Here is a 10,365-nt window from a genome sequence, read left to right as displayed (position 1 = left end):
GGGAAAGAGAGATGACCCTGCCAACTATAGACCGGTCAGTCTGACTTCAGTCCTGGGGAAGATCTTTGAAAAAATTGTCAAGGAGGCCATCAATCACAAGCTCGCATCTGGTGTGGTACGGAGAAGCAACCAGCATGGCTTTGTAGATGGGAGGTCATGCATAACAAACCTGGTGTCCTTTTATGACCAGTTAACTAACCACCTGGACATGGGACAGGAGGTGGATGTCATCTACCTAGAGTTCACCAAGGCCTTTGACACTGTTTCCCATGAAATCCTCTCAGTTAAGTTGGAGAATATTGGCCTAGACCAGACTACAGTGATGTGGGTTGGGAATTGGCTCAGTGGCCAATCCCAACAAGTCGTAATTGATGATGTGGGTTGGGAATTGGCTCAGTGGCCAATCTCAACAAGTCGTAATTGATGGGGGTAGCCTCATCCTGGAAGGCTGTTTCCAGTGGTGCACCCCAGGTGTCAGTGCTCGGGCTCATGCTCTTTAACATCTTTATTAATGACCTGGATGAGGGAGTGAAAAGTGCAGTGATTAAGGTTGCGGATGATACCAAGCTGTGGGGACAAGTGAGCACATCAGAGGTCAGGTCAAGGATTCACGAAGAGATGGACAGGCTGGTCCTACAGGCTAAACAAAACCATATGAGGTTCAATAGGGACAAATGCCAGGGCCTTCATCTGGGTGAACCCTCACCATGTCTATACAATGGGTGGTGGTCCACTGGCTGGCACTGCATCCAAAAGGGACCTAGGGGTGTCAACTGACTGGATGAATATGAGCCACCAGTGTGATGAAGTCACCAACACAGCAAATAGGACTCTGGCATGCATCAGCAGATGTGTCGCCAACGGATCCAGAGAGGTGCTACTTCCCCTCTATTCGGCGTTGTTAAGGCCACAGATGTGTCCAGTTCTAGGCACTGCACTTCAAGAAGGATGTAGACAAGCTTGAAAGTGTGCAGAGAACGGCCACCCAGATGATTAAGGGCCTAGGGGACAGGCCCTATGAAGAAAGACTTCGGGATCTGGGTTTGTTCAGCCTGAGTAAAAGAAGGCTGAGAAATGACTTAATAGCCACCTACAAATATGTCAAGGGAGAACACCAACATCTAGGAGAGCAACTTTTCAGAAAAGCGCCCCCACCCAGGAGGACGCGGACCAACAGACACAAGCTAATGGGAAAAGTTTTGTTGGATGTAAGGAAAAACTTCTTTTCCATACGGGTAACTAGAATCCAGAACACACTTCCAGCAGAGGTGGTGCAGTTGCTATCTCTGGTGGTCTTTAAGAGAGGTTGGACAAATACCTTGTTGAGCTCATTTGAGCCCAACTACCTCTTGCCCATGGCAGGGAATCGGACTTGATGATACAGGTCCCTTTTGGTCCTTCTTTCCATGATTCTATGCACATGCAAGCAAAAGTGTTCTGAAAGCAGTGCACATAGGTCTTTCCAACATAGAAATGGAAAAGTCAGACCCTCCTGAGGTCTGAATAGAGGTTAAGTATGGTAGGAGAATGTGAGTGGGTTCTATTATTTTAAAGCACTAACGACCTTATGGCAAAATTAACTATTAGTTTCTGGGCCTGCTGAATTAATCACAGATTGTTTTCAGGGGCTTTAGATCAGAGGCGGGCAATTATTTTGAGTGGTAGGCCACTTACTGAGTTTTGGCAAGCCATCAAGGGCCACATGGCAGGCAGCCCAGGGCAGATAAATATTAATTTTCTAAATTTTTATGGGCCCCGGGGGCCAGATAGAATGACCTGGTGGGCCACATCCAGCCCGTGGGCCGCATTTTGCCCACCCCCGATTTAGATCCTGGCCTGAGGGAGTGAACTATGGAATTTCACTGCAGAACAGAAAAAGGCCTAAGGCCAACAACAACAGAGAGGGGTACCCTCATCGTGGCATAGAGAAACAGCAGTGGTGCAACCAGGCTGGTAACCATGACAGTAAGGACTGAAGTTGTGTTTGGCTTTATATAGGTTAGCTATACACAGGAAGAGTTCATCATGTCCTCCCCACACTGCACATTTATAAAACACAGTCACAGCTTAATCCTGTACGTTTCCCAGGAAAAAGAAAAATCATTCTTTAAAAAGATATATGTATATTACTATACATATTAGTACTATACATATATCTTTTTAAAGACTGTTTTTTCTCATACACAACTAAATAAAACCAAACCAAAAACAAACAACCCCCTCCCCCAAAAAACAAGAAAACCTTGTGCCACATCCCAATCATACCACTTCTAGTTGGTTCTCATCCCATTTGTATGCTAACCATTTAGACTGTAAGCTTTCCAGGGCACATACCTTGCATTCAGGCCAATCTGCAATGCCTAGGAAACTGATGGCGTTATACTAATGTCATTGATACTAATGTCCTTGGACAATGCTCAAACTGTACATGTGCATTCCCTGTTCATGAAATGCAAATTAGTGCAGATTAGACTACAAGAGGAACAACAGCTTGATTTATCTGAAGAAGAAACAAGGGAATAAACCCTTATTTTTTAAACCAATTTTCATAGTTTAGCATGCAATGTTTCTAAAGACAAGCATAAAATATAGAAAGGGATCCCGCCTGATGTGTTCAAAGCATTAGTCTTAGCAAATAATGGTTTTTGACCAATACCATGTCACAGCAAGTATTTCCGTGTTACATGAAAAGAATTGGGCTATTTTTCTGTAAAATGCTTTCTCTAAGGCACAGAGAAGGCAGGTAAAAATATTTTTAGCACTACTAGGTTCATATTCCATTTTAAAGGTATGTTAATGGTGGAAATACCATTAGAAATATGAGGATGACCTGACCAAACACTTCAACAAATGTTCATTCAATCTCAATAAAGTCTGAGACTCAGCTAGAGCTTTGTCTCTGTCCAAAAATCAGCACATTCCTTTACAGTAGGGCCAGCACCCCCTATGCAGGTTCACCTCCTATCTCATAGTTCTATTCTGTGGTCTGATACATAAGGGCTGGGGCTTCAATTTCATTTGAGTGATACTCAATATTATAACCCATTTCCTGACTTACCCACACTGCAGCTTCTGCAGTCACATGTATGGCTGGTAGAGCCCTTTTGTTGCTGTATAGAAGAACACTGGGGGACACCTCTGCCTGAATCCTAAGCCCTGCCTAGAAGAGACATATATTGGCTTTTCAAACCAGAAGGCAGTTTTACCCACAATTACCCCAAAACAATCTAAATTATGCTCCTGAATGGATAGTCACCAACTTCTTTCAGCTTTCAAAATCTGCCACCTCCTCCCCCACCAGAACTTGTTCCCCTTCTTCCTTGTCCAAATGTTGATTTTTTCGAAGACAACAGATTTAAAGATGCTCATACTTTACAAGATATACATTTTGAAATATGCTGTGTTAGAGATCTCTGAATGGCTATTGTATCATACTAATAAGTAAGGTTATGTATATTTGTAATACTGCGCTTCAAATGGCTCTTTCAAGAGTTACTAGACATTCCTAGAAAATTATCTTCTTCTTTGTGCCAAGACAAACTCTTTTTTTTTTTTTTTTTTTTAAAAAAATCACAACAACCCCCCCCCCCCCAAAAAAAAAAACAACAAAAACAAACAGTCCTTTAAGGCACCAGAAACTGTAGATAAATGTTTGATTTTTAAAAGCTATACTAATTACACATGAATGTGCACGTGGTATTTATCACTGTAACTTACATCCTAAGCCATATCACTGAATAGGCTTTCTTGACTACCTTCTATGTGCTATGCACAAACAAGCTTTGATCTTTAAAATTTCCTGCTTCAAAATCCAACTTAAGTAGGTTCTTAATTTTAAACATTAATTTATGTTGTATGCAAGAATACTCTTGCATTCGTATGCTGCAGTTAAAAGAACCATTTTGGGGGCTTTCACAGGGATCTGAAGAATGCTTTTTTTTTAAAAAAAAAAAAAAAGAAAGTGGTCTTTAAGACAAATGAGCAAGGTCATTTTTCTCTTCATGTAAGAGACAGCTCATAAAGCAATGAGCACTGAATGAAAAGAATTTCTAAGCAGGGGATAATTAAGGTATGGCATGATAAGTGGATTTCTGGTATTAGATTGCAAAATGCATCCAACTACAAGAAGGAGAAATGCTCCCTGTATAAAGGGAAGGTTTTCTGTCTCATCAACAAGTACATTAATTATTCTGGCATTAAAAAACCCTCTAGAATCAGACTTACACACTAAATATGGTAAATCATTAAAGGCTAGGTACAACATTCAAGGAGGTTAGGAGAAGGTTAGATCAAGCTAAAAGTGCCCAGTCAATCAAAGGTAAGTCAGGATGGGGGCAAGGAGGAGACTAGAGTGTGCATATGAATAATAATAAAAAAACAAAACAAAAAGAGGGTCTGTGGGTGTACTGGGGGCAGGTGGTGTCCGTGGGGGAGGAGGAGAAAACTGGGGGGGATCAGTTAGAGTCTGGGAGAGGGAATAGGAGTAGGCAGAATCCACAGGAGTGATGAGGGGGAGGCAATGTTTGTAGGGGATCTGGTGGGGCCTGAGGGGGTTTAGCAGGATTAGGGGGGGCCTGTGGGGACAGGGGAGCTCTCGCACCACCCAGGACCAGGGGCTTTTTTTCAGCCTGACCTCCCTACATCCAGACCAACCTCCCCCACCCTCTGGCAAACATATGCCTCATCCAACCTGCCCACCCGGCACTGGGACTTACTTGCTCAGCTCCCAGCATTGGAGAACACTGATAAAAATGGCACCAGGAACAGCTTGCAGGATGGGGGTAGAGGGTGGGGAGGGTTGGGGAGCTGGAAAGAGGCAGGTTGTCCAACTGGGGATGGAATGAGGGCCCAATATTACAATGTTTACTGTCAGCCTCTGAGTTTAGTGCTGAGAGAGAAGAGGCAATATCTACCAAAATGATGGCAGGAGGCAAAGTATATTTGAACCTTACAGACTAACTAAATCAGAGACGCATATGCTTCAGATGCTATAACCTGATAATGTAAGCCATTGTTTATGAAACCTTATGTATCTCTGCTTTACGTTAGTCCATGAAGTACAACTCTACATTGCCTTCTGCCTGATTTCAGACTAACATGGCTAACTTTCTTTCTATCAAAATGATGGGTATCAACTACCATGAGCCAGTCTATGCCTTAATGTATCTTTAGTTTAGAGAAAGTTTATCTAAATGGACTTCTCTTATTAAAACAGCTAGTTTTAGAGCAGCAGAGGCCAACTTTTTAGCAGATGTGACAAATTAAGCCCCACCCGACTTGACTGCCACACTGATCCCCTTTCTGATCTGTTACTCTGCTTTCTTCTCCCCCTGCTATCTGCCATTATGCTCCCTCCCTAATTAGCTGTGCACAGCGCACAGGCTACCTACGCTGCTTGTGGCACAAATGCCACAGGTTGGTTACCTTTAGTCCAGAACATCACAAAAAACAGAAGAATAAGACTTAGTCTTAAGACATGGGTGCTCAAGAAGTGACTATGTAGGCCCTTAAATAGTGACCAGTCACATTAGGCTCCACATTGAAGCACAAAGTACCAAAAACAGCTAAAAGAAAAAACACTGAAGTTAGAAGTAAAATTGTAAGAGATAGCAGGGACGTGACATCAGAAAATCATCATCCACAAAGGCATACACAGTGCTGAACAAACAGGGCAAATAAATGAACAGAACTTAAAGTAAAGATGTGTAAGACTGCTTAATATCTGGTCCTTAGTCCTTGAGTGGGTCATTTAAGCAGTAGATGAAGGAGAATCTATTAAAAGTATCCAACAGATCTTTGACTATATCACACAAGAGATGTTACTTAAGAGGCTAAATAGTCATGGGGTGAGAGAGAAGTGTCATCATGGACCAAACACTAGCTAGGAGACAGAAAACCAATGGTAGGGCTACAGAACTATTTTTCATGAAGGCAAAATACATAACAGAGAATACGACAAGGCTTAAAATAGACCCCATGTTGTTTGAAATATTTAATAATGGATTAAAGGACCAAATAGACTGAAATATTCAGATGGCAAAAGTTATTTAGGTAGATTAGGACTGCGCAGAATTTCAGCAGGGCCTTGCTTATATGAACAGGGTGCACAATGACATTTTCCATTAATTTACATTCAAATTTAAGGCAACACACACCAAAGGGAGCAAAGTTAAACTGTCTATCATTTACAAGGTTCAAAATTATTTTGTCATCCAAGACAGACCTCTGCTCAATGTCCAGTTGCGCTCATATCAAACAGAGGGACAAGCTGCAAAAAAGGTGAGATGCTCAGTGATACATATCATCTCAACTTGCATACAATTACCTTTGATATCAAAATTAATGATGTGCCTTGTCTGGGCTTCTGTGTGCAGTTGCCCAACTCAAAGAGGATATTGCTGAACTTGAAAACGTTCAAACAGGGGCATCAAGAACGTTTAAAGATCTAGACAAGATTCTTATATGAAGAGTGATCAAGGAAACTGGGGCTATTCATTCTGAAAGGAGATAAATCATAAAACTGAGAAAAGGAAAAAAATGAAAAGCAATGAATAGCACAGAGAAGGCAGGAAGAACACTAGCTCTTGTATCTTATGGTACAAGAACAAGGTGGTACTTATTTAAAGGTGAAAAACTGACAACCAACAACAGGAAATATTTTTATTCAATGTAATGAATTGCCACAGAAATCTGAGAACAAGACCTTAAGATTCAAAAAAGGACATGTACGTGGATTCAGGTATCAAAATATATCTATCATTATTAATATAAAAAAATTCTTAGAAGGGATATTAAGTACCACACCAAGTCTACTGGTGGCATTAAAGATCAGGATGAGACCTAATATGTGGAGCAAACTGCCACATTTTAGGGCCTTTTATCTTCCTCTGAGTTATTCTAGGTGGTAACCACTATCTGAAATGGGATACTGGACTAGAGTGATCCAAGTGAGATTCTGCATGGAAATTCTTACAAGTAGTTCTGCACTCTGAGAAGTCTCATCAATCTCAGTCAACACAAATATGGCTCCGAATACCTTTATATAAGGCATATGAATAACAAAAGTGGGTCAACTCTGGCCTATTTCAAGAACTTTTCACTTAAACTGGACAAAAACTTATCATTCCTATTAACACTCAGTTCTCTGGAAATAATCTGGTCTCTTCTGTGTGGGTGTAAATTCAGAGTAATATCAATGAACAGCTACACCTGTGTAACTGGCATCAGAACCTGGCTCTTACTGTGCAAAAAGAGGGTGTAGAAATTCAGGATAATAAAAGATGGCACTAAAAGCTGCTGCTGTGAAAATATTCAAGGAAGAGATAACTGGCACTTGAAGGAACAAAGCTTGATGGATCACAAACACTGGCTGAGTAGAGGAGTTATATGATTTTTCCCATCCAAAAGCATCACAAAGTATTAAGAAGCAAGTTAAAGGCTGTGAGAGCCAGTATCATATCAGATGTTAGAGGAAAATAGGTGGCAGTAATATGAACAAAGTTCAGATCTGAATGGTGAAAAACCTGACTAACAAGCATTGCAACATTCTTAATTAATAGTAATTAAAAAAACAGCAGCATCTCTTCAAATTAAGTATGGCCCTTATCCTTCGAATACTATTGTTAACATAAGATTGTTAGAGGATTTTACAATTTAATGACATAAGATGCAGGTGCAAAACATGTCCCTGATCTTAGAAACAGTGGTAAAACTTAATGTAATTTAAGAAAAATCACAGACTTGCTGTCCTATAGAAGAAGATTTTTTTTTTTTTTTTGGAGTGGGGGCGGTAAGGCATTTCTGGGTGGGCAGGAAGGAGGGCTGGTTTATTGGGGGGGGGTGTTTACAAGAGCACTATCAAATATAAGTGTTATTAACATGCAAAAGGAAATGTCACTGTAGCCCAGTGATTCTCAACCAGTGTGCCATAAGATCTTTTGAAGGAGGTATCCAGGCATGAGGAGACAAGTAGATAAGCACAGGCACAGGCGCAATCTGCCTGGCCGCTCCTCCACCCTCACTACCTGACTCTTCTTTCAAGGAGGTAAGCACTGTAATAAATGATTTTTTAAAACGAAGTGCTGCTTAATTCACAAAAGTTATGGAAGGTTGCCTCGAGTCTGACAGGGTTGAAAACCACTTCTCTAGCCAAAGGCCATACAAAAAAGTTAAAAGAAACCTGGGACCCTTAAAAGAAGCAGCCTGGGACAAATTAGTATGGTTACAATATAGAAATGTATTTTCTTCAATTAGCACAGAGGTAGTTACCTGTGTTAGTCTTAAGTCAGGCAAAAGGCACAGTAGTTTTTCACTTTATAGACTAACTAAAGCAAATTATTGCTCTGATGAAGTAAGCGCAGGTTCACAGAAGTTTATGCTATACCTCTGCTTCAGCTAGTGCGAGTCTATCATTTTCTTCAATGAACATAGTAAAAAGCTTATTTTTTCCTTCATTTGAGAGGGTCTCAAAGTTACTGAAAACAGCTGGGGAGCTCAATTAATATCTAACCTCCCAAACATTCAGTCCTTCAGTAATTATGAAAGGGGCAGTTCAGGTAGCATTCAAACCTAGAATAAAAAGGACAATGTTGTTCTAGAGATGGCTCCTTCAATCAGTCCAAGTTGTTCTTGGTGGAGTTACTAAGAAAAAACCCAAATACCCCAATAAAAATGATCTGGTCTTTAGCATAACTTCTTAGGCAAGTCCTGCAGCTGCCTTAAGTGACCCCTGCTGTCTGTAGCTCCAAAGAACAATGTTTCATATGCCAAGGTTGGAGGCGTAGTATAAAGCAAATGGCCAACTCTTCACCACTCCTTATATTTTGAGAGAAGAATTAAACCAGGTATTAACCTAGTAGAGGCAAGAGATATTTCCACTTCAGTAGATTCAGGCTCAAAATATTTATCATATTGTAGCTGCATGTCTGTATAGGAAGAACATGCACTATACTTTATATCGTTTATTTTAATCAAGAAAATCTTTTCTCCTCTGAGCAAATTCTTCTAATGCAATGAACAGACCTTTGATGAGAAATAGGTAGGTTCACTGCCAGCAGTACTAGTACTGAAATATCAACTCAGCACTTCATCCACAAAGCATTTATAAACATTAGTTAATCTTCATGGTATCCTTGTTAGGAAGGTATATCAAGTAATCTCTTTATATATTTGTTAGGTGTATAAGTTCATCACATAGAAACCAAATGTCTGTACATCGCCTACCCAGAGAATCACAGTCCCACTTTTGAAAAAAAAGCATGCCAACATTCAAGCTATTTCTTCTAAAGCAAAAACAGCCAATCCAGGAGAAAAATTAACTAGGGAACAACCAGGGTTAAATCAATCCCAAGAGCACTTCCCCCAGGAGACTGGGCACCTGCACACTTTCCTCTGGTTTAACTCCTCCTGGGGACCAGAAGGAATGGCGCTGGGGAAAGGGCTCGGCACTGGGGAAAGGGCTCTCATGCCTTCTGGAGACTGGGGTCACCAGCTTGGAGAAGATGCAATGGGCAGCTGCTACGGTTTGTCCCAGGACAGCCCAAAGCTGCATGGGGTGAGGCAGGCTGCATGCCTCTGCAACAAGGATCTCTGAGGTTTTTGCTGCAGCCACTTCCCTGCACTCCACTGGGTCAGCCTGGAGAAGTGCAAAAAGCAGGGGCTATTATCCTGCCAGGGGAGAACTGGGAGGGTACTCACCATGGGGGAATGCCCTCTTCTGAGAATCAAATGATTGGGGTGGGATGATGGGGGAGGGGACTGACAAGTTTTGTCACTATTGACCCAAGTCACTGGGAAAAAGATCCTCACGTTTCATTACAAAAACATAATACACCCCCCCACCCCGCGGTTGAGAAATGGCAAATGCCAAAACAGAGAAGTTGACACAGGCTGAACTTTGCTGTGAGGATGCTCATATTCTGACTAGGCTACCTTGAGCACTGACACAGGTGCAATCAGCTGGACTTATTGTGCAGACAGAGACACATCCTAAGTACCAAAGGAGTCGTCTGCTAATTGGCTCCTCCAGCTAGTTCTAGGTAAAGGTGCCAGTTTGAAAAAAAAAAGCTGTCTCTTGACAGTCTGCACAACCACAGAAACTGTTGTTCCTACCACCACTCAGTAAATAAGTTCAAACTTTTTCCATAGTTTCTTACATGTTTCTGCACAGATCAGAAAGATTACCAGATATAAGTCAGTGGACCCAACTTCTATAAAGTTCATGTCTTTCTATGGTTGTGCTAAATACTCAAGAACCACATTTAATGAACACAAACTTAATATTTAACATTAAATCCTACCCAAAATTGAATTTGAGCCTTACTTTCTACTACTGCAAGCAAAACTACAGGACCACTTACACTAAAT

Source organism: Alligator sinensis, unplaced genomic scaffold, assembly GCF_000455745.1.
Source record: "Alligator sinensis unplaced genomic scaffold, ASM45574v1 scaffold7_1, whole genome shotgun sequence".
Lineage (NCBI taxonomy): Eukaryota > Metazoa > Chordata > Crocodylia > Alligatoridae > Alligator > Alligator sinensis.
This window is presented reverse-complemented; position numbering follows the sequence as displayed.